This window comes from Peromyscus californicus, unplaced genomic scaffold (genome assembly GCF_007827085.1).
Source record: "Peromyscus californicus insignis strain IS unplaced genomic scaffold, ASM782708v3 Scaffold_16__1_contigs__length_79575227, whole genome shotgun sequence".
Classification (NCBI taxonomy): domain Eukaryota; kingdom Metazoa; phylum Chordata; class Mammalia; order Rodentia; family Cricetidae; genus Peromyscus; species Peromyscus californicus.
The window spans coordinates 2,791,927-2,816,383 of record NW_026294458.1 but is presented as its reverse complement, the minus strand read 5'-3'; the positions used below and the strand labels follow the sequence as shown (position 1 = coordinate 2,816,383).

Genomic DNA, 24,457 nt, shown 5'->3' with positions numbered 1-24,457 from the left:
CATTTCCTTTTTGATTGATTGATTGATGTCAGAGTGCCCAGCTGACTATGGGTGGTGCCACACCTGGGCAGGTGGTCCTGGAGGGTATAAGAGAACAGGCTGAGCAAGTCATGGGAAACAAGGCAGTAAGCAGCACTTCTCCAGGGCCTATGAATCAGTTACTGCCTCTGTGTTCCTGCCTCGAGTTCATGAGCTGACTTCCCCAGATGATGGATCACAACCTACAAGATAAAATAAATCCTTTCTTCCCCAAGGCACATTTTTTCCACATTCTTTCACCCTTAGAAATACATACGGTCGTGCTCTAGAATCTTCACATACATTTACACTGTCATGTACTCACAATTATTCCCATTTTGCATGCAATTATATATTCTCACAGTGTTGAATGCTCACATAACTTCATACTTAAATGAACATATTGTTTTGTTTGTGCCCATATGAGTATGATTTGGTGTACATGGGTTTGAGTGTAGGATTTTGTTTCTTTTGGTATGTTCTTGGAAGTACAATTGAGTGGTGTGTGCCTTTAGTCATTACAGAGAAATGACTAAGGATGTGTGAACATTGTCATACACGTATATAATCACACATTCATACCTTTACACATTCTTCATACATCCTTGCACATACTCAGACTCTCTGTGCTAGTTTTTTTCAGCTTACTGCAAACCTAGACATTACCTAGAAGAAGAAATCTCAGTTGATGAACTGTCTTTTTCAGTTTGGTCTGTGGTCATATCTGTGGGGCATTTTCTTAATTACTATTAATGAAGGAGGAACCAACCCACTGTGGGTGGTGCTATTCTTATGCACCTGAGCATGGTCTATATAAGAAAGGTAGCTGAGCACACGAGAAGAAGCAAGCCAGAGGAAGCCAGCCAATAAGCAGCTTTACTCCATGGTTTCTGCTTTCAGGTCCTGCTTTGTGTTCCTGCCTTGGCTTCCTTCACTGGTGGGTGAACCTGCAAGCTGAAATAAACACTTCCTTCCCAAGTTGCTTTTGCCTATGATGCCTATCACAGCAACAAAATGTAAGTTGATCATGATGCTACATACTTGCACACTATAAAACACACACTCAATATACATTCTGCCACTGATACTCATGTGAACTCACACACTTACATACTTTTCTTCTTGCACCCACAATCACACATTCAGACTTATTTTTGTGTGTGTACACACACACACACACACACACACACACACACACACACACACTTGCACGGTGTCACAAACTCCCCTTACATTTTTACACAGCTGCTGCTCTGACACTCACTTGCACTGAACATACTTATGCATGTTTCCATTATACACTGTCACTTCTGTACACACACACACACACACACACACACACACACACACACACACACACCACTCTATTATACTTCCAAACACATACCCAGAAACACAATCCTACACTCAAACCCATTTACACCAAATCATACTCATGTTAGGCACACACCAACTTTTCACACAAATACACACAACAAGATACTTGAACATACTATTGCACTCACCCACACTCATGCTTATAAACACACAGTCTCACACAAGCTCATAGTGTCCCACACTCGCTTAATAACTCTGACCCTAACCTATCCCTAACCCATTAATGATCTTAACCATAGCCCTAATTCTAACCCAAACCCTAACAGTAAACCTAACCCTATCCCTAAACAACCTGCGACCTAAACACAGCACTAAGCCCGACTCTAACACTAGCCCTAATGCTGTACCTAACACCATTCCTAACTCTAACCCAAGCCCTAACCCCAAATGTCATCCCTAAAGCAAGCACTAGGCCTAACCATAGTTGTTAACAGGAGCAGAACCATAAACCTAGCCATAATCAAAGGTCTAAATGAAGCCCAAATCTTTCTAAACCACCTCCCATAATTCTATCACTAACTCTAACCCTAAATCTAATCCTGAACACAGTCATGCACAAGTACACACCAAAGCTTACAAACTCTTACACACACTGACTATCACTAACTGGGTGGGTGGGGTGTGTGTGAGGGGAGCCCTCCAGTCAGCACCAGGGTATGCAAAAAAATCCATGAATGCAGTGAGGGCTTAGGAAATTCTTATCTATCTGAGGGCTAGACATTTTCTATCTGAGGGGAAAAATAAGGAAACACACATGCTTTCTGATGGTAACTTTCTCTTTCACGTCATCTTAAAAAATCTCTTTCTCTGAAAATCTGTCTCCACAGAGCTACATCTCTTTATAGCTCTGTATCTCTCTTTACATACATGTGTCTCAGAATCTCTGAAAATCTCTCCTGCCTAGCTACTCACCCTCTGTCTTCAGCTCCCTCTAACACACACTGACTGTCAGCTCTTGACACACATTCTAATACACGCTGACTCCTCTTTACACATCAGCCCCCCACACAGCTCTACACAACCCTCCCCCTTCCAACCACACTCTGCCCAAACAGGAATTACATTTTCATAGTCACAAAGAATTTCTTGAATAAACAATCAGTGACAGAGCCAAACTGATACTCATAAGCAATCACACGGTTTCTCTCAGGCTAGGAAGGTCACATTGACTGGCCAGTGAGTAATGCTTAGCCAGGCATGTAGCTTGAGTGGTTAGTGTTCCCAGACAGAAAATGACATTGAAATTCAGAACTTAACAATAACAATTAGTTGGCTGAACCTTGAGTGGTTGGAGTATGAACAGAAAGAGAATTACTGGGTTATGTCTACAAAAGTTGCTTCAAGTCTGACTTTGATTTAGCAATAAACACCTGGCAATTTGTCCTTGTGTATTCTCAGTTAGTCTGTTTCAAATTTGTTCTGAATTCCAAAATTAGCTGTCTTTGTGACTGAGAATACTATTACTTTCCTATGTCAGTTATGAAAAATATTCTAATATTATTAGAATTATACAATTTAAGCAGAAATCATCTTCTTGACCATCCATAGCTGTATGTGTGCCCAGAAATGTAAAACTCACTACCAATGGGCTGTGGAAAGAACCCACAGCTGTTCATTTTAGGGAAGTAAGTGGTGGCATCTGAGAAAGTTACAGACAGAAATCAACCAGTTTCCAAAGCCAGGGACCCCACGGACTTTGCCTAGTGGGGCTCCCCAACAGAGAGTTATTTGTCTGGTGGGTCAACCTGCCAAATACTAGTTGTCACCTGCTGTATACTCCCACAGTCTCCTGCAACTTACAATACTCTCATGCACACTTATTCCCCTTGCAAACATTTCTAAACTCACCTCTTACACACTTGCAAATTCTCACATGTGTACATGCATACATAATCACACATACAGACAATTATATATATATATATCCTCTTTTATTTTAAGATTATGATATAATTACATTATTTCCCCTTCCCTCTCCTCCCTCCAAGCCCTCCATATCCCTTGTTTTTGTTCAAATTTATCACCTTTTCTTCATTAATTGCTGCTATATGCAGCAATTAATATACATATATACATACATATATATATATATATATACACATACACATGTACATATATATTCCTAAATATAACCTACTCATACTGTATAATGTTACCCATATGTATGTTTTTAGGGCTGATCATTTGGTATTGGATAACCAATCAGTGTGCTTTTCCCTGGGGAAGACTATTTCTCAGTATTTTTCAGTATTGTTTAGTTGTCTGTAGGTTTTGTGTAGGGTTGAGGCTTCATGGGCTTTTCCCCATCCATTTTGGCATAACTATTGGTGTTATCCTTATTCAGCTCATGTTTGAGCAGTTATGTTGATGAGACTTCATGGTTATAACTTCTGACATTATGAGCAGATGTGATTTCACAACAAACTCCTTGATCCTCTGGCTCTTACAATCTTTTACCCCCTCTTCTCCAATGTTTCCTGAGCCTTAGCTGAAGGAGTGCTTTGTAGACATATCTTTTGAAACTGGGCTCCACAGCTCTGCCTTTTGAGTAGTTATGGTTTTCTATAGTAGGGTTCATCTGTTGCAAGAAAAGTTTCCTTCATGAGAAGTGAGGACTACACTTATCTATGGGTATAAGGACAAATGTTTAGATTGTTGTTAGAATTATGCTAGTTTAGTAAGGTGATGGTTGTAAGTTCTTCTTAAGATCCATGACTTTACTGGCCCTGGGTGGGTGGCTAGGTTTTCAGTGCCAGGCATGGTTTCCCTACTGTTGAGTGAGTCTTAAGTCCAACTATAGAGCTGCTGGTTACTGCCAAGGGACACATACCACTACTGCACTTTAGGGTTTTTGTGTACATTGGTTGTTGTGGTTTGTAGGCATCTTGTGTGACTAGGAGTATTGGTTACTTCTCTCCTCTGGAAGCTTGCGTGGTGTCTTCTGGTACCATGAAACCTAGTCCTCAGGGGAAGAGGCATCCAGTTCAGTTTCAGTTAGGGGCCTTTGGGTCCTGTGTCTGAAGTGCACGGTATCTTCGCAATGGGGACTTACCTTCTACTTCTGCAAGGCAACAAAGGCCAATAGCAATAGCCTGTAATGTTCTGGGGATTTCTTGGATGGACAGCCCTGATCAACAATTCGGAAGAGGGCTTCTAATGTCTGGTATTAGGGTTTTTGTTAGGTGGTCTTTGACTTCTGGAGGGAGCATTGTCAAGAGGGATGAGAAAAGTTCATTTAAACTATGTATGTATATTTATATACAGATTATATGTATTTTAGTTTACTTAAGGTAAATAGATAATAGTATGATTCCTTATTATTTTTTCAGACACCCTCATTGTTGTGTTACCCTCCTCCATCCTTCTGTATTTACTTCCCTGCACCTTCTTTAAAGTGCCTCCTTTTTACATTTCCCTAATAGGATCACTTGTACCCTGCCATTACCCTCTCTACTGCTCTCCAACCTCCCTATTCTGACAGTGGTTCATTTTTCTTTTCCTGCTTTCTGCAGCTATTTGAGGCTGTGTACTCATATCTAAAGATTTGGAGCTAGGAGCCTCCAATGAGAGAGAAAATGTGACATTAGTCTTTCTGGGTCTGAGTTATCCCACTCAGTATGATTGCTTCTAGTTGTTGAATAACCTGAAAGCCTCATGGCCAGCGGGGAGATGATCCATGCAAGGTGAAGACTGAAACTCCAGTTAGTACCATCTTTGCAGACACTAGGTCAAAACCTCCAGGGTCGGACCTCATGATTTATTCTTCTTCCTCTTTTAAGTACACTAAAACTTTGGGAAAAGGTTTCAGTGACTATCATCACAGCAAAGCTTTATGCATAGCTACACCATTTTGCTCAGGAGATTGTCATAATCAATCCACAGAATTAAGAGAGCTCTCCCCAAGCATTGTTAAGATTCTTTACATCTATTGGGTCCTGTAACAGATGAAGCCATGACAGCTTTTTTTTTTAATTGCCTGACCCATGAATAGTTACTGGAATACAGAGAAGTCTCAAAAATAGCCTGTATGATTAGTAAAACTACTGATATTACAGCAAAGATATTAGCAGAAATCAACCAAGAGATGGGTCCATTGAGGACCACAGTTTTATAAAATAAAGCAGTAGATTATTTGTTGCTCAAACATAATCTTGGTGTCAACAATTTCCTGTCATGTGTTGCTTTAATGTGTCAGATTTTCCCACACTATTGATAGTCAAATTAAAGATCATATATATATATATGATATGTATATATGTATATATACCCAATATATATACAATTTCCTGAGCAAAATGGGTGTAATATAGCCTATTCCACATAAACCTTTATAACTTGCAAGGAGGCCAGAATTAGTAGCATTTTCACACAAAAAAGTTCCATCCCAAAGTTCACCAGAGGGAGAGGTGTGAATAGAAGTGGAATTGCACTAGAGAGGAATATAAGTAAATTCAAAGCATAAGCAATGTGATAGAAAAGCAACATTGATGGGAATATGAGGGGAAGCTCTGTGAATAGAGGTATGGGTGTTTTCTATATTGTCCACTATATTTGTGCATAGTGCTTGTGCTTACTCCTATGACAAATAATTTTTTAAGAGCCTAGGAGTAGATGGGTCCCCTCTGATACAAAAAGATTTTCCTGTTGACTGCCATGTGCTAGATAAGGCCAGAGATTATTTTCTAAAGCACTGGGACAGACAGATTACTCTAGGTACAATAATATCAACTTTGGTAAGTAATGCATCAGGTATTCCCTTTTTCATCTTCAATAAAATACTACCAAATACTTAATTGGCAAACTTTTATAAATTAAAAAAGGGCATAAGGGCCTACACCCTTATGTGTTTCCAACTTCTACTATAGTTTCCACTGTCAGAACTTTCTAGAGAGCACTTAATGATGCTAAAATCCATACTATCACATTTTGACTGATCAGTTAGATTAGTCGAACCAAAATATCCCCCATTCATATGACTAAATATTTGTACACATTTTTTATCCAGACAGTTGTTTCTAGAGGATAAAGACAAAATTCTTAGCATGGGAAAACTATATCATACTGTCTCTATTATAGGTGTTCCTTTTATCTCCCCTGGAAAAAGGTATTAGAACTCTGAGTTGACAAGCCAAGTGTTAACATTAATACACTCAGTAAGCACAATAGCATCATCTTCAAATCAGTCATATGCTTTCTCAAAGTCTCACCTTGGTGAGTTAGAGTCCTGATGTCTCCCAAGTTATCAGCTTATTCTCCCTCTAGGGCCATCTCACCTTGATGGATTTGTCATTTACCTTCAGATGCTTCACTGGTCCAGTGGTCTCCAGGATGCTGTCTATTGGGAGCCATCTGTGACTTTGTTCATTTTTCTGGGAAAGACCTAAGAATAACCTCTCTTTGATATTAATATCTGGTCTTTCCTACTGGTTAGCTTATAGATCTTTTTATTTAACATATACTTTATGTTTTATCTCCTTTAGGGAAAATATGCTTTGAAGCCTTATCCTTTAAAGTGAAAAGAAAAAATTAATTTAGAATTATGATAACTAATTATACCACAGTATGTGGGGATGTAGGTGGGTGTAGACCCTTATGCCCTTTTTTAATTTATAAAAATTTGCCAATGAAGTATTTGATGGTGTTTTATAATAGCTTCATCCTGTGTATAGAGGGATTTTAGCAACATGATTAATATTAAAATTTTTAAATCATTTGCTATCATAAACAGGACCATCATTTGCATTTAGTTTTAGTGACAGTCAGTCTTAGGAGGGACATGTATAAAGAGGTATTTGACAAAGTGGAGTTTCAGATAAGATATAATGGTATTTTCCTGGAGCTCCCGGGGCCTCATTTCACACCAGGGGCTGTACTCTGTAGCTGACTAGTTAGGAAGGGGCATCGTGAAGGCCTATAGTGAATTTTAACACAGATCTCTACACACCTGACAGTAGAGTAGGTCCCATATACCGACAGCTGTAGTTTTAGGTGTCAAGCTGATGTCCATTTATTACTAATGATGTATTATAAGTCTGGAATAAAATTTATATTTTTATATAAATTTTATAAAACAATGCCCTTAGTAGAGGATAGGTTTTGTGAACCTTTTTAAAATTACTTCTCTTGCCAGTGTCTGATCATTTATCAGACCAAGGGCAAGTGTAAAAATTACCAAACAAATAAACCTACTTAATTAACAATTGCCATTAACTTTAAAAAAATTTTGAACGTAAGGTTTTATTAATTTAAGACTTGGAATCTTAAAGATTTAGTACAATTTTTATTTTGAGCTCAGGAAAACTCATCATTAGGTAACAAGATATTTAGAAGTACTTGAGAAATAATCATAGGAAATCCTGAAAGAAAAAACAATTTTTCCATATAAGCATGAAAGTTTATATCCAACTGATGCTGTAAGTGGAACAAAGATGTGAGCAATATCAAGGCATGACAGTTTCATAGAGGCAAATCCAGAAGGCTCCAATTGTGTGATACTCTGTAGACAAGGCACTTTGTGGCAATAGATTTTTCAGACTGTACCAAATATAATTCCAAGTCAAAACTTTTAAATAATTTAATGTTTATTGAATGTCCTTTTAGCCTCAAAGTGAATTTGAGAAACATGCAATTATGTTTGCATTTTTTAGCCATTGCATTACCTAGAAGAAATATTTTTAAAAAAAAACCAGCAATCTAAAGACTCATATATGAGAAGTGTGTACTCTATTATTAAGCTACATATCCAGCCTCTATTGGTTCAGATCAATAACACAAATCATTGCTCATGCTGGTGAGGATGTGGAGCAAGAGGAACACTCCTCCACTGCTGGTGAGAATGCAAACTTGTACAGCCACTTTAGATATCAATATGTCAGTTTCTTAGAAAATTGAGAATTGATATACCTCATGATCCAGCTGGATCCAGTTGTATAACTTACCACTCCTGGGCACATACCCAAAGGATGCTTCACTGTAGCTAGAGTTTTCCTGCCTGGCCCACAGTCAGGACAAATCTCTCTCACCTGCTAGTCCCATAGCCGTCAGACCCGACCAAGTAAACACAGAGACTTATATTGGTTTCAAACTGTATGGCCATGGCAGGCTTCTTGCTAACTGTTCTTACAGCTTAAATTAATCCATTTCCATTAATCTATACCTTGCCACATGGCTCGTGGCTTACCAGCATCTTCACATGCTCTTTCTCATCATGGCGGCTGGCAGTGTCTCTCTGACTCAGCCTTCCACTTCCCAGCTTTATTCTCCTCCTTGTCCCACCTACACTTCCTGCCTAGCCAATGGCCAATCAGTGTTTTATTTATTGACTAATTAGCAACACATTTGCCATACAGAACATCCCACAGCACTTCACCCTAGCACAAGGACACTTGCTCAACCATGTTCATAGCAGCTTTATTCATAATAGCCAGAAACTGGAAATAACCTTGATGTCCCTCTACTGAAGAATGGATAAAGAAAATGTGATACATTTACACACTGGAATATTATTCAGCTGTTAAAAACAATGACATCATGAAATTTTCAGGCAAATGGATGGAACTTGAAAAAAATCACCCTGAGTGAGATAAGCCAGATGCAAAAAGACAAACGTGGTATGTATTCACTTATAAGTGGATATACTGTAAAGTAAAAGCTAACCATGCTACAATTCACAGACCCAGAGAGGCTAAGTAACAAGGAGGGCTAAATGGGGAAGATACAGGGATCTCCCTGGGAAGCAAAAATAGCATAGATTTCACTGGTAACTGGGGGCAGGTGGGTTGAGAACAGGAGGGATCAACTTGAGTGGGGGTGGGGAGAATACTGGGAGAAATGACTGGAATTGGGAGGCATTTCAGGGGCAAGGTAGAAACCTAGTGCATGGAAACTCCATGGAATCTATAAGAGTAACCCTAGCAAAGACTCCTAGTATTGAGGGACACTGAGCCTGAGCCAGCCATCTTCTTTGTAACCAGGCAAGGTGTCAAGTGGAGGGATTGGCACACCAACCCAGCCACAAAACCTTTGACTGAAAATTTGTCCTGCCTGTAGAATGTTCTGGAACTGGAGCCTAGCAGAATCTTTTTGGTTTAACCTTTTTTTAGCCTCCAAAGGAATTTGAAAAACATGTAATTGCTTTTGCACTTCTTAGCCGTCTCATTACCCAGAAGAAATATTAAAGAACAACCACCTTTTTTATTCCAATTTACTGCTAATTAAATTTTAAAAAATCCACCTCATCTATTTATATTGCTATTTTAAATTTTTTATGCTGTATAAAAATATGTTTTTAAAAACAAAGTTTTAGTAATAGACAAGATAAACTTTTTACTTTGTTAATGCTGCTGTTAAACTAATAAAGTTACAGTTAGTCATTAAAGTCATCAGAAATCTGGGAAGGATAAATTAGAGCAGGAAGTATATTCCAAATGGCACAGGAAGCCTTTTAATTAAACATTTTAAATGTTATATTTGGAAGATCTCTGAGAATTTTGAGGACCATCTATTAAATATACCTGATTTTAAACAAACTTTGCTTTTAGTTACTTGCTTTAGGCTTAATGGAAATCAACACACACTGATCAATGACAAATCTCAACATCAGTGGTCTCAATTTCCCAATAAAAAGACACAAACCAACAGAATGGATTTGAAAACAGGATTCATCTTTCTGCTGCATCCAGGAAACACACCTTAATATCAAGGACAGGACTCACCGCAGGGAAAAATGTTAGAAAAGATATTTGTGGTAGTTTGAATGTATTTGGCTCCCTTAAGCTCATTACGGAGAGGCACTATTAGGAGGTGTGGCTTTGTTGGAGTAGGTATGGCCTTGTTGGAGGAAGTATGCCACTGTAGGGATGGGCTTTGAAGTTTCCTATGGTCAAGATACCACCCAGTTGTTGCTAAAGTTTTCCTGCCTGGCCCACAGTCAGGACAAATCTCTGTCACCCGCCGGTCCTACAGCCTCTCAGACCCGACCAAGTAAACACAGAGACTTATATTGGTTACAAAGTGTATGGCTGTGGCAGGCTTCTTGCTAACTGTTCTTACTGTTCTTACAGCTTAAATTAATCCATTTCCATTAATCTATACCTTGCCACATGGCTCGTGGCTTACCGGCATCTTCACATGTGGCTTGTCATGGTGGCGGCTGGCAGTGTCTCTCTGACCCAGCCTTCCACTTCCCAGCTTTATTCTCCTCCTTGTCCCGCCTACACTTCCTGCCTGGCCAATGGTCAATCAGTGTTTTATTTATTGACCAATCAGCAACACATTTGACATACAGACCATCCCACAGCACCCAGTGTTTCAGTCAACTTCCTGTTGCCTTCTGATAAAGATTTAGCCAGCACCATGTCTGCCTGCACTCTGCTGTGCTCCCTGCCATGATGATAATGGACTGAACCTCTGAACTATAAAGCAAGCTACTCCAATTAAATGTTTTCCTTATAAGAGTTGCCATGGTCATGGTGTATCTTCATGGCAATGGAAACCCTAACTAAGACAGAAATTGGTACCAGCATAGTCAGGTACTGCTGTGATAGGTTCGACCATGTTTTTGTTTGAAGGAATTTGGACTTTGGTACTTTGGGTTAGGAAAGCAGTAGAATGCTTTAAGCATTGCTTAATGGGCCATACTAGTAGGAGCATGGAAGACAGTGGTGCTAAGAGTTATTTGAACTGTCAAGGGCTCACTCAAGAAGTTTCAGAGAAGTATGTTAGTATCTTGCCTAGAAATCATTCTTGTGATATTTTGGTGAAGAAAGTGGCTGCCTTTTGCCCTTGTCTGGAGAGTCTGCCTGAGGCTAAAGTGAAGAGATTTTTGGTTAATTCTGTTGGCAGAAGAAATCTCAAAACATCCTAGTATAGACTATTGTTGTGGAATGTCGTTCTGTATGCTGTGAATATGTGTTACTCTGATTGGTTGATAAATGAAACGCTGATTGGCCAGTAGCCAGGTAGGAAGTATAGGTGGGCAAGCAGACAAGGAGAATGCTGGGAAGAGGAATGACAGAGTCAGGAGTCGCCAGCCAGACACAGAGGAAGCAAGATGACAAGACAGAAATGAGAAAAGGTAATAAGCCATATGGCTGCACATAGATAAGAATTGTGGGTTAATTTAAGTGTAAGAGCTAGTCAGTAATAAGCCTGAACTAATGGCCATGCAGTTTGTAATTAATATAAACCTCTGTGTGTTTATTTGGGTCTGAGTGGCTGCAGACCAGGCTACAGACTATCATGTGGTTACTAGTGTTAACTCTAATGAAGATCTATAATGAAAAGGAGCAAACTGAGAAAGGAAAAATTCAAAATGTACAATTTGTGGAGAAAAGGAATACCAGGAAATGGAATGGAGCTAATTCCTGAATTCAAGGATATAAAGAGATTAAGAAATGGAATAAAGGGAGTGGTGACCTCAGGGCAAAATCCCACCCAGCTAAGCTTCCAACTTGTGAAAAGGAATTAAGGAAAAGCCTTGAGCCAGGTGTAGTGGTGCAAGCATTTAATCCCAGCACTCAGAAGGAAGAACCAGGAGGATCTCAGAGTTTGAGGCCAGCCTGGTCTACAGATTCAGTTTCAGGACAGCTCAGCTTAGACAATGAAGGAAACCATTGAAAGCAGAAAGCTGGTGAAGATGTAATTAAATGAGGGGGCCATGTTTCAGCCCCAGTAAGCAGCAGAAGTTGGCAGCTTTGGCCACATGGCTCTGGCTTTAGAGTCAAGGATGGAAGAAAGGGGCTATGGAGTTTGCCTCTGTGACTAAAGAAATTCGCTGAGACCAGACATGTGTCAGGGGTGTCCCTGCACGGAGGCCTAAAGAGGCCATTTCATGAAGCTGTGAAGGTGAAGCCTGGATTGCCTTGGAGACTCCAAGATGTTGGAGATGCCAGTGCTATAGGATACTTTCCAAGGAGAGCTGCTAATAGGGAGTAGAACCAGCCCAAGAGAGAACAGCATGTTGCAGTCAACAAAGGAAGTGGAGATCTGAAAAGCATTTTGACATCAGACATGGAGATGCAGAGTTTAGAGTTTGCCCAACTGCTTTTCAGTCTTGCTTTAGTCCAGTATTTCCTCACTATGCTCCCTTCCCTGTGTTTTGGAATGGTAATGTATTTTCTGTGCCATTATATGTTGGAAATGTGTGATATTCTTTTTTATTTTGATTTTACAGGGGATTACAGTTAAGAAATTGCATGGATCTCAGAGGAGACTTTGAACTTTAGATTTTTTGATAAGTTTCAGACTGTTATAGACCATAGGGACTTTTGAAGCTGCACTAAAAGCATGTTTTACATTGTGATATAGCTACAAGCCTTTGGGGCCAGGGAGTGAAATGTGGTTTGAAAAATAATGACCCCCCGAAGGAAGTAACACTGTTAAGAGGCATGGTTTTACTGGAGTAGGTATGGTCTTTTTGGGCAAGGTCAGGTGTTACTGTGGGGAAGGGCCTTTTAGGATTTTTTATGCTCAAGCTATATCCAGTGTGACAGTTCATTTCCTGTTGCCTGAGTATATAGATGTAGAACTCTCAGCCCCATGTCCAGTACAATACTTGCCTGCATACCACCATGTTTCCTGCCATGATGATAATAGACTGAACCTCTGAAGCTGTAGGGCACCCAAATTAAATGATTATAAAAGTTGCTATAGTCATGATGTCTCTTCACAGCAATTGAAACCCTAACTAAGACATAAGTGTACATGCTTGAATGTGCTAAAGGATGATAAAGATACTCGGGACTACACAAACCCCAACCTTAGTGGGCAAGATGACACTGGCAATAATTCTAGCAAATGCCAGAGGCTGCACCAGTTCCTGGAAGGTCATTCTGTAGCATAGGGTGAAGTCAAGGCATTCTCCTCTAAGGACTTCTGTGGTTTATGTGAACCTGCCAGCAGTCTGTTGAACCAATTCTCACTTGCTCATCCTTTCATTCTCATAACTTGGGAAGGCACCACAGTGAACCCCACATCCATTACCATGATGAGGACTATATCCACCCTCACCATGAAGGGAGAAAGATGGGCTCACTCCTGGGGGTTGGGTGTGGATGTAACCATCTTATTAAATAAGAAACACAGAGCCAATACAGAGATGAAAGCCAAGAGGTCAGAGCAATAGCTTAGAGCTAAAAACCTTACCCTTCACTGTCACTGTTGTCCTACCTCTCTGAAAGAGACTGATTGGCCAGTAGCCAGGCAGGAAGTATAGGCAGGACTAACAGAGAGGAGAATTGAGAAAACAGGAAGACAGAGAGGAGGAGACACCAGCCTGCCATCCAGGGAGCATGATGTAAAGGCAGCAGGTAAAGCCACGGAACATGTGGTGACATATAGATTAACAGAAATGGGCTGAGTATAAGAGTAAGAGCTAGACAACAGTAGGTAGGCCTGAGCTAATGGCCAAGCAGTTTAAATAATATGAGTCTGTGTGTTTATTTTATAAGTGGGCTACGGGACTGCTGGGGCTTGGCAGAACATGGAGAGAAAAACTCTAGCTACAATATGATGTTTTTGCAGTTAAAAAGACTTCAGTGAGTTATAGACCAATCGATTCACCAACTGAGAGAAGGCAGCCAAGAATTGCCACCCAGTACCAAGCTATCTTTGTTCAGTGTCCCTTGCAAAGGACCAAATCTAATGTTTTTGAATCTGTCATGAATTGTGAGATGGGCAACTCTCAGGCAAAACTGAGTGCAGATCCTTAATACTACAGGAATGGGAACCTAAGAGAAGGCCAGTGTCCTTCAGTGTCATGCAGTGCCACTTTTGTATGATAGGTGTGGTGGTCTGAATGAAAATGGTCCCCATAGACTCAGGGAATGGCATTATTGAAGGTGTTGCCTTGTTGGAGTAGGTGTGGCCTTGTTTGAGGAAGTGTGTCACTGGGAGGTGGGCTTTGACATGTCAGAAGCTCAAGCAAGACTCAGTGCCCCTTCCAGCTGCCAGTGGGTCCAGTTATCAAAATCTCTGCTGTATCTCCAGCATTATGTCTGCCTGCATGCTACCATGTTTCCCACCATGATGATAGTGGACTAAACCTCTGAACTGCCAGTCCCAATTAAATGTTTTCCTCTACAAGGGTTGCTACGGTCATGGTGTCTCTTCACAGCAATAAACCCTAACTAAGACAGTAGGCATTCTGTCTCAGAAAGACATACTATAGCTCCAGGCCAGTCCTCATAAAATTAGATGAGATTTCTTTCTAGAGGCTTCCATGTTGATAAGATTCAGCTTTGAACTTAGGGCAGAGTGCAATAGAGATATAGCTTCTCTTTCAAGTCCTTTGTTGGGGAGGCATATGGACCAGACTATGGGGAAGGCAGATGTCTCTTTGTAGGCACTGGGCATTTTCTCTCTAAAATGGAGGAACTCCAGCCATGGACAGCAGCTGTATAGGAAATCTTCTGAGATTCGTGGGTGTTCTCTCAGCTCCATACCCAGGATCCTTTCTCCCAGATAGACTCCTTCTGTCTGATGCTCCATGGGGAATCTAGGGATTCTAAGCCAAATCCTTCCAGTTGTCAGTACTTACACAACCAACTTGGGACAAAAGATGTAATCTGTGTAAGAGATTTCCATTATGAAGGAGTAAAGCCTTGGGACAGTGACTGGGCAGAAGGGAAGAAGCATTATGGAAGTCATTGTCACCCCATGAAGAAGGTTCCTGCCTACAGGACAAATCTTTACCTATTCTGCATGAAGGCACACAGCAAGAGAATGGTTATCTATAAGGAAGACCTTGCAAAACACTGAAGATGTTTCAGTGTTTCTCAGATTACGGAATGTGAGAAATAAATTTCTGCAGCTCGTAATGCATCCAGTAGGGGGCATTGTGTCACAGCCATTCAAATGGCTAAGTCTGGAGCTCAGCCTATTTTAACCTGAGTAAAGAGAGAAAATAGGCTTATTTGTTACACCGAAAAGAGAAGAGTGGTCACATCAACAGATGACCTGTGTGCCAGTAATAGGATATTTTGACATCACCCCAACAAAAAGGTCATTTTCTCAGAAGATTCTCCTAAATGACCAAGGGAGTGAACTTGCCTAGGCAAACCCTTCTGTTGATGACAGTATTTACATTCACTACATTGTTGATTCCTTGTAGGTTATTTCTTTGAAATCATAGCCTCTGAAAACACACAGATGCTGTTAATACTGGTGACACAGAGCTTGAATGTAGGGATGCATAAACATAGCTCTCATTCCATACACCTGGAATCTTAAAAAAGACCTTTAAAACAAGCTGGAAAACAGGATTGTGAAGTAGACAGAAGGAAGGTTTTTGTGAGATCATAAACTGTACATAAAAATGGAACACGCATGGCAGGTGTGGGAGCACATGCCTTTAGTCCCAGCACTTGGGAGGCAGAGACAAGTGAATCTTGTGAGTTTGAAGTTAACTTGGTCTACATAGTGATTTCCAGGACAGCCAGAGCTACATAGGGAGACCAAGACCTGTCACCAACAAAAAGGGGAACTCCCTCCAGTGCTCTGAGTCCAGGTAAAGGCAGGAGTAGGTACTCTCTGTCTCTAGTGTGGACTGAACAGCTTTATTCACTTCATGTGCCCCCAGCACCTACTCCCGTCCAGATCCATAAGGTGCATAAACATCACCCCATTCAGTCTTCCTTGGCTTCAGACCTTCAGTAATTGGTAGATGGAAACAAGATTTGCATGTGCTTCCTCTCCTCTAGTCCAAAGGAAAAGATAAGAGGCCAAGAGCACCTCACCCCAGCTCTGAACCTAAATGGGATTGAGTCAGCCATGGCCTGGTCCTCACTTGTCCTCCTGCCTTTCTGGCAAGTATCAGGTACACGCTTCACATGTTTAAAGCCAGCCTCTTCTGGCCAGGGCATTTTGCTTTCTCATCATTACTATCTCTTTCCAGGTTCCACAGCAGAACCTGTGCTGACTCACTGCTGGCCCTCACTGCCTCTCCTGGAGGACCAGCCAGACTCACCTGCATCCTAAGTAGTGATTTTATTATGACTGGCTACTCCATGTCCTGGTACCAGCAGAAGTTAGGGAGCAGTCCTCAGTTTCTTCTAAAAATACTACTCAGACTCAGATACGTACTAGAGCTCTGGGGTTACCATCCAATTCTCAGAATTTAAAGATGCCTCGAGCACTGCAGGACTTTTACTCATCTCTGGAATTCAGCCTGAGGATGAAGCTGACTATTACTGTTAAATATATCATGGCAACAGTTATACTTACCCAGTGTACCAAACCAAGGAGAAGTGAAATCTAAAACTTCTCATTTGATTTCCTGTCACTCCTACAGGCTCTGGAGGAAGTCTAAGTTAGGAGTCAGTTTATTACCACATGGAGCACTCATGATGTCCTAGTAGTTATAAATGTGAGAACATCTACTACCTCTCCTTACTTACAATGCTAGTTTGATGCACTGTTAATACATTCTCAACCTGGACATTTCCACATGGACATAAGTCAGTTATCAGGATTTAGTTTCCCTTCAGGGGAATGAAAAGTGAGGGTGGTCAATCACAGTGTGTAGGCATGGCTCTAAGTCACCTGTGATCTGAGATCATCTTATCTGTCTGTAGTGTGTCCAGATCATCACCACTGACCATCCCCAAGAGTGACCTAAATTTTCTTGCATCTGTTATTTTCAACATGTTAGTGGGGCATGTCCTTCTTGGAGGAGGCTTAGAAGAAGAAAGTCCATAGCATGAAGCTTCCCCCAACTGATACAGGCTCAGAAAATACCACTTGTCTGTGCCCCAGGAGGCTCTCCAGCCTCTGTCAAGACTTTGTTAGGACTGAAGACAGGAGGCCTTAAAGATGTTGTCAAAGGAAGAAGATCCATGCCACAAGAATTTGAAATGAAGAGCAGAAGTATTTAGAGAGCTGTGTCCCAACCAACTTGTGAGTTTTAGCAAGTCCACACTGTAGAATCCTGTACTACATCATCTTCCTTTTCATAGGTGATGGATGCAACTGTCCTTCTCTGAATGTTCTGGAGCCTCAGCCAGAGCAACCAGCATCCTGGGTGATGGTGTTGTTTTTGCTGGCTATGTGTATGGATATCACATATACTGGTACTAGGACTCAGAAACACTCCTGGGTCTTTCAGAGAGGTTCCTCCTGAGCACCATTAGTGTTCCTCTTTCCATTTGTCAGTGCAGTGTGGCACGTCCACTCACTTCAAAGAACAGCAAAAGTGAGGCACAGCAGTCTGTGTGTGACTCCCATTTCACACACAGATTTGCCTGACCTGGAACATGTCTGGTCCTCCTCCTGCATTCCATTTGCCTTGCTGTAAGCAATACCATGAACAGATTGGCTTATAAATGATAGCCATGCATCTCTCACATATCTGGAGACAACAAAGTCCTTAATCAGAACAATGATATCTTTTGTCTACAATCACATGGAAAGAATCTTATTGAGGAATTATCCTGGTCACGTTGGTCTACGGTGATGTCTGTAAGGAGTTGTCTTGGTAATTGAAATAGGAGACTCAATATGAATGTGGGAAGTACTGTTTCATAGGCGTGGCTCTAGAGTGTATAAAAGCAAAGAAAGCAGCAAGTAGCACAGAGCAGCAAGTAAGTGAGGATGCATGTATTCTTTTTGCTCATGACTGTGAATGTGAAGTGATTAGCTGATTGAGTTCTTGTCTTGACTCCCCCACAATGATGGACTGTAACTTTGAATTGTAAGTCAGCTGTGGGGCATACATGGGTTGCAAAGAGGGTGCCAAGAGAAATTCAGATAAATAGAGCTCAAGTTTTAAGCTGTTTATGAACAGAGAGTGGATACAAATGGTACCAGAAGAAGTTAGTTTAAGCTGTTTGTGCAGAGAATAGATACAAAGGATGGCTAAGAGGAAGTTAGCTTGGGTTGTCTGTATGGAGATTAAAGACGAATGGTGAGGAAGGAAGTTAGCTCAAGTTATTTATGCTAAGATAAGATACTAAAAACAGGAGATGATGTCAGGGCATGAACAACTTGTAAATAGGGTGACCTTTAAAATGATTGGTTGGTTCCTTCACCCCCCTCCTAGGGTTCTGAGGTTTTCTGGTATAAAAGAGGCTTACTGCCTATCAATAAACGAGTTCTTGCTTGACTTGACTCCCCACTGCATCTGGTTGTCTCCAGATAAGAGGGAGGCTGGGGAACGGGCAAGTGGCGTGCACTTACCTTTCCTCGGTTCCAGGCCACCTCTTCACAGGCGACCTAACTTCCTGGTGGGGCAGGTCCCCACAGTCAGCCCTCTTCCCTGATTGACTTTTGGTTAGGGTGTTTTATCACAGCAACAGAAATTGATATCAAGAGAGGTGATGTTTTATGATGATCTGACCTGCTGCTTTTTGAAAGGATAGTGTGATATTTTGCATCTTGGGACTGGGGAATCTGCTGAATGCTCACAACCTAATGCGCATTCTAGTTATATTTTAGAAGAAAGAATTCTGGAAGAAATGCAGACGATGTAAGCCTGTCTTATGAGGTTTCAAAAGGGAACAAGAAGTGTAGTGGAAACTGAATTAGGAATTACTGGTGTGATATTTGCCTAAGAATCTATGTGTCGTGGTTATGCTCAGGATGAAGAAGGACCTGCAGTTGCCAAAGATCTCATCACTACCAAAGTGGAACCACTTGTACCTCACTGGGACAGCAGGACAGAGCTTATAAGCTGTGCTCAGAGTGGATCACGCTACATGTAAGAAGAACTCAATCAGCAATGTAAGTGATCATGAAGAATATCCAAGACTTGGCAGTTTATATCAGAGTCAGAGTCCTTCTGAAGATGCCCTAGCAAGCTCCAGTTGCACTGGAGGCCCCAGAATGTTGGAAATGCCAGGACTGTGAGACATCTGTGAAGGAGCTGTGGGTGTGGGGTAGAACCATTATAAGAGAAAACTATGTGTGCTGTGGATGGATGAGCTGGGTTGTCCATCCCTTTGGGGACCAGATTATAAGTCCTACATATTGGACATTGAGCTTGAGAGTTTGGACTTACACTGTTAACTTTTAGTTTATCTCTAGTTTGATAACTGTATCAGTTTCTCCTTATTCTTTTGGAATAAGAATGTTTAAATATGTAATTTATATTTTTATTTTATAGGAGCCCACACTTAAAAAACTTTGAACTTTTGAAGTATTGGAGTTTTTGAAGACTTTGGGAGCCAATAGGAGTTGGACTTATTTTACATTATGATATTAACATGAGACTTTTGGGACAATGGATGGATTATGACTTAGAGTAATGTGTTTGTGTATGAATTGACAAGGACTGGCTGGACTTAATTTTAACTGTTAACTTGACAACTTGCAAGCACCTGGGAGGAGTCTCGATGATAAGCTATTTAAGTTAACTTGGGGGAATGTCTTTGGAGGATAGTATTGATTTTTAATTGAGGCAGGAAGAATCACCGTGAATATGTGAGGCACAGTTTCACAGACTGGGTCCTAAACTGTAAGAGTGAAGAAAGTGGCAGGCAAGCAAGCAAAGATGTGCATGTTCTCTTTTTGTTTCTGACAGTGGATGTGATGCTCCCAGCTGCTTAAATTCTTGCCTCGACTTTCCTGCAACAATGGACTGTAACCTGGAATTGAAAGCTAAATAAAGTCTTTCCTTTCCTAACTGGCTTTTTGTAAAGAGGTTTAATGGTAGCAAAGTAATGAAACTAGGACAGTTGTCCACACTTGTTCTTGTTGATAGTCAGGATTACCTCAATGTGTATCCCCTGTGTTCCTCATACTCCAGAAATTATAACTGAGACTAGACAGTCACCCACACTTGTTCTTAGGGAACAGGACTGCACTCCTGCTCACTCACTTGCTCACTGCAAAGGGACTTTTAGGTGACTTTTGGAAGACAATTGGCTATGCCTTAGATGGTGTCCTCTCGTTCATCCTTGGTAAGGTTCCAGATGGTCCTAATTGGTTTCTGTTGCTCACTTCATGAAGAATCATGGGCCCAGTTTGTGCTGACTCAGCCTCAATCCATTTCAAAATCTCCTGTACCTGAAGCAGTGGCAATATCAGGAGCTACTTTATGAGCTAGATCAGCAGCAGTGGGATGATACCCATCTGTTATATTATATATAACTTTAATAATAGCCCATCTGGGGTTCCTGATCGGTTCTCTGGCTCCACTGACAGCTCCTTCAACTCAGCCTCCTCGATCATCACTGATCTGAAGACTGAGGATAAGGCTGACTACTACTGTCTGTTGTATGATAGCAGTAGTCCCACAGTGCTGAAAACTCATGAAGAAATAAGACACATACTCTCCTAGATGGCCCACTCTGGGTCAGCGATACAATTGTTTCAAACAGGGGTGATTACTCTACCATGTTTCCTCTTCCAATACTGGATTTGGGATGTCAAATCATGACTTCTACTATACGAGTTTCTCTTTCTGTGTATTGATGGCTAATCTCATGCATTTATTACAGGGCCAACCCTTGTCAGAGATGTAGTTGGAAGCTGAAAATTTGAGCACCTATACAGTTTTTTAAATTGAAAATAGATTCTTCTCTCAGGCAGTACATCCAGACCGCAGTTTTCCCTCCCTCCACTCTTCCCAGCTTCCCCACACCTCCTCTCTCCACCAGAACCACCCACTCTCCATCTTTCATTAGAAAAGAGCAGGTCTCCAAGACATAAGAACCAAACACAACAAAACATAATACAATAAGACAAGGCAGAAGCACACACCAAAGCTGGACAAGGCAACCCAACAGGAGGAAAAGATCCCAAGAAAAGGCAAAAGAGTCAGAAATACACCTGCTCCCACTGTTAGCAGTCCCAGAAAAACACCAAGTAAATGGCCAAAATATGTACTCAGAGGATTTGGCGTACACCCATGCATGCCCCGTGCTTACCCCTTCAGTCTCTGAGCCCATGTGCACCCTGCTTAGTTGATTCATAGGGACAGGGATGTGTCCTCCTGTTGTCCTCCTACAGCCTATTCTCCTCATCTTCCACAGGATTCCCAGAACTCTGAGGAGAGGGACTCGATGGAGACCTCCAATTTAGGATCTTTTTGCATAATGTCAGGTTGTGGGTCTCTACATCTTCTGCTAGAGAATGCTTTTCTGATAACAACTTGATAAGGGACTGATCTATGAGTATAGCAGAATATCATTAAGAATTGTTTCATTGATTATTTTTTCTTTTAGTCAGCCTTATTTGTTTCTAGTCTGGGTCTAAAGGGCTATCCAGTCTCTGGTTCTTAGACATCCAACCAGTGTCAGCCAGGACTTCCTCTCATGGCCTGGGTCTCAAATCAGACATTTATCAGCCACTCCCACAAGTTCTGTGACACCATTGCCCCAGCACATCTTGCAGGCAGGATAGATTGTTGGTTAAAGTTTTGTGGCTGGATTGGTGTCCACATTTCTCTTTCGGTAGCCTATAGAGTACCTTGCCTGTCCAAAGAGACTAGAATGTAGGGGTGAAGGCTCCATGCAGGAACCAGCTCAACCTCTCCACATTCAGTGAGCTGTGTGGATGTTGTCCTCAGCAATGGGCCCCTGCCATCAGTTTTTGGAGAGTAACCCTCTGTCCTAGCATCAGCCTGAGTTTTTTTTGGGATCTTCATGGGACCTCCTCAGCCAAAACTCAACTGAATGCAGTCCAGTCCCACCACTGGAAGACTTGCCTGGCTACAAGAGATGGCCAGTTAAGACTCTGTACTCATTGCTAGGAATCCTCACTAGGGTCACCCTCACAGATGCCAAGAAATTTCCACTGCACTAGGTTTCCCCACCAATCCCCAAATGCCCCTGAATTCTAGCTGTCTCTCCCTAAACTCTGTCCTTCCATCCCAACTCCCCCCACCTCCAACATGATCCTTCCTGCTCCTGTTCCTACCCTTCTCCAGTCCTCCTCCAAAATCTATTCTATTTCTCCTTTCCAGGGAGATCCATATACTCCTTTTTGGCTGTCTTGATCTATCCTCTCTGGGTCTACAGATTGTACCTTAGTTACCATTTATTTAATGGCAAATATCCACTTATAAGTGAGTACATACCATATTTGTCTTTCTGGGTCTGGATTACCTCAGGATTTTTTTTTCTATTTCCATCCATTTGCCTGAAAATTTCATGATTTTATTTATTTTTTTGATAGTTGAAGTGTAGGCAGAAGTTTCTACCCCACCAGTAACTCCCAAGTACCCAGCAGCTGCTTCCCAAATTACCACACATAGGCTTATATTAATTACAAATGCTCAGCCAGTAGCTCAGGCTTATTACTGACTAGCTCTTACACTTAAATTAACCCATAATTCTTATCTATGTTTAGCCACGTGGCTTGGCACCTTTTCTCAGTACAACATTATCATCTTGCTTCCTCTGCATCTGGCTTGTGACTCCTGACTCTGCCCTTCCTATACCCAGCATTCTTATGTTGGTCACCCCGCCTATACTTCCAGCCTGGCTACTGCCCAGTCGGCATTTTACTAAACCAATTCAAGTGATAAATCTTTATAGTGTACAAGAGGATTATTCCACAGCAGTTGAGTAATATTCCATTGTGTAAATAAACCACATATTCTTTATCCATTCTTTAGTAGAGGGACATCGGATTGTTTCCAGTTTCTGAATATTATGAATAAAGTCACTATGGACATAATTGAGCAAGTGTCATTGCATAGGATGGATTGTGCTTTGGGTATATGCCCAAGAGTGGTATAGCTGGATCTTAAGTATATCTATTCCCAATTTTCTGAGAACCAAAGATATTGATTTCCATAGTGACTGTACAAGTTTGCACTCCCAACAGCAATGAAGGAGTGTTCCCCTTGCTCCACATCCTTACCAGTGGGAGCTGTCACTTGTATTATTGATCTTAGCCATTATGACGGATATGAGATGGGAATCTCAAAGTAGTTTTGAATTGCATTTCCCTGGTGGCTAAGGCTGTTGAACATTTCTTAATGTGTTTCTCAGCCATTTGAGTTTCCTCTATTGAGAATTTTCTGTTTAGATTTGTACCCCATTTTTAAGTTAGATTACTGGGGTTTTTGATATCTAATTTCTTGAGTTCTTTAATATATTTTGGATATTAGTCTTCTATTGGATATGAAGTTGGTAAAATTCTTTTCCCATTCCCTAGGCTGCCTCTTTGTTCTATTGACAGTGTCCTTTGTCTTACATAGCCTTTCAGTTTCATGAGGTCCCATTTAATAATTGTTAATCTTATTACCTGCTCCATTGGTGTTCTGTTCAGAAAGTTGTCTCCATGCCAATAACATTCAAAGCTATTCCCCACTTTCTCTTCTATCAGGTTCAGTGTGTTTGGTTTTATGTTGAGGTCTTTGATCCACTTGGACTTGAGTTTTATGCAAGGTAATAAATATGGATCTGTTTGCATTCTTCTACATACAGCCATCTAGTTTGACCAACACCATTTGTTGAAGATGCTGTCCTTTTTCCAGTGTGTATTTCTGGCTTCTTTATAAAAACTCAGGAGTCCATAGGTGTGTGGATTTATGTCTGGGTCTTCAATTCCATTCCATTGGTCAATGTATCTGTTTTTATGCCATTACCATGCAGTTGTTTGGGTTTGGTTTGGTTTGTTTTTTTTTTTATTTAGTTTGTTTGCTTGTTTGTTTTATATAGTTCTTGTTGTACAACTTGAAATTGGGGATGGTGATACCTCCAGCAGTTCTTTAATTGTTCAGGATAGTTTTAGCTATCCTGGCTTTTTTGATTTTTTTTCATATGAAGTTGAATATTATATTTGCAGGGTCTGTAAAGAATTGTGTTGGAATTTTGATGGGAGTTGCATTGAATCTGTATATTGCATTTGGTAGGGTGGCCATTACTATATTAATCCTATTAATCTATGAACATGGGAGAGCTTTCAATCTTCTGATATTGTCCTCAATTTCTTTCTTCAAAGACTTGATGTTTTTATCATATAAGTCATTCACTTGCTTAGTTAGAGTTACACCAAGATTTTTAGAGGCTATTGTGAAAGGTGTTGTTTCCCTGATTACTTTCTCAGTCCATTTGTTGTTTCTATGTAGGAGGGCTGCTGTTGTTGTTTGTTTGTTTTTTGTTAGCTAATCTGTATC

At 40.9% G+C, this 24,457-nt stretch overlaps 1 long non-coding RNA gene across 1 annotated transcript; it reads left to right on the top strand.

Annotated features, from left to right (window-relative positions):
• Window positions 1-735: 735 nt before the first annotated feature.
• LOC128111464 (uncharacterized) lies at window positions 736-19,971 on the top strand. Its single transcript, XR_008218653.1, has 3 exons — window positions 736-1,034; window positions 18,969-19,110; window positions 19,493-19,971. It is a non-coding gene; the product is annotated as an uncharacterized LOC128111464 (long non-coding RNA).
• The last annotated feature ends 4,486 nt before the right edge of the window (window positions 19,972-24,457 follow it).